The sequence below is a fragment of the Colobus angolensis genome, unplaced genomic scaffold (genome assembly GCF_000951035.1).
Source record: "Colobus angolensis palliatus isolate OR3802 unplaced genomic scaffold, Cang.pa_1.0 Scaffold136, whole genome shotgun sequence".
Lineage (NCBI taxonomy): Eukaryota > Metazoa > Chordata > Mammalia > Primates > Cercopithecidae > Colobus > Colobus angolensis.
In genome coordinates this window covers 2,535,654-2,536,807 of record NW_012114444.1, presented here as the reverse complement: position 1 = coordinate 2,536,807, position 1,154 = coordinate 2,535,654, and positions in this window count along the sequence as shown.

Here is a 1,154-nt window from a genome sequence, read left to right as displayed (position 1 = left end):
GCTCTTGTCACCTGGGCTGGAGTACAATGGCACGATCTCGGCTCACTGCAACCTCCACCTCCCGGGTTCAAGTGATCCTCCTGTTTCAACCTCCTGAGTAACTGGGATTACAGGTGGCTGCCACTATGCCCGGTAAATTTTTGTATTTTTAGTAGAGACGGGATTTCACCATATTGCTCAGGCTGGTCTTGAACTCCTGACCTCAAGTGATCCACCCACCTCAGCCTCCCAAAGTTCTGGAATTACAGGTGTGAGCCACCGCACCCAGCCTGCACTCTTTTAATATTAAAAACATTTATTTATTATTTATTTATTTATTTTGAGATGGAGTCTTGCTCTGTCACCCAGGCTGGAATGCAGTAGCATGATCTTGGCTCACTGCAACCTCTTCCTCCCAGGTTCACATCATTCTCCTGCCTCAGCCTCCCGAGTAGCTGGGACTACAGGCACCTGCCATCGCGCTTGGCTAATTTTTTGTATTTTTAGTAGAGACGGGGGGTCTCACCATGTTAGCCAGGATGGTCTCGATCTCCTGACCTGGTGATCTGCCCGCCTCAGCCTCCCAAAGTGCTGGGATTACAGGTGTGAGCCATAGCACCCAGCCTAAAAACATTTAATATTAAACAGTAAAGCAGATGCTCACATGCACAGACTTGCATATGTGCCTGCACCTGCACAGGTGTACACACAGGTGTGCCCAGCCTCTCTCAGGAGCTCTGCCAGCAGGTGTCAGTGGGACCCAGCCACCTGCATATTCTGCAAAGATTGTTCAGATGATTCTCACAGCCCCCGAAATTGAGACCTCCTGCTCTACAATAAAAGGTGCTTGTGCTCCCAAATCTTTTCCCTCAGGTTTCCCAAAATGAAGGATAATTGAAACACATCATTTGCTCTTTGCATGAGAAGCCAAAGCGAGTAATGTGCTGTACGAGGCTAGAAGTCATGAAGGGGCTGATGAATGTAATCTCATACATCAAAACCTTTCCCAAATTCATATGAATCTGCATTGTAATGTTCGTTCATTGTAATGTTCGTATTTTATAAAATGCGGTGTGGGGTTCAGAAACAGTTTGCAAAATGAATGTCCTGCCTCAATAAACCAGGCACATTTTTTTTTCAGCTTAAAAAAACAGGAGGCCGGGCGCGGTGGCTCA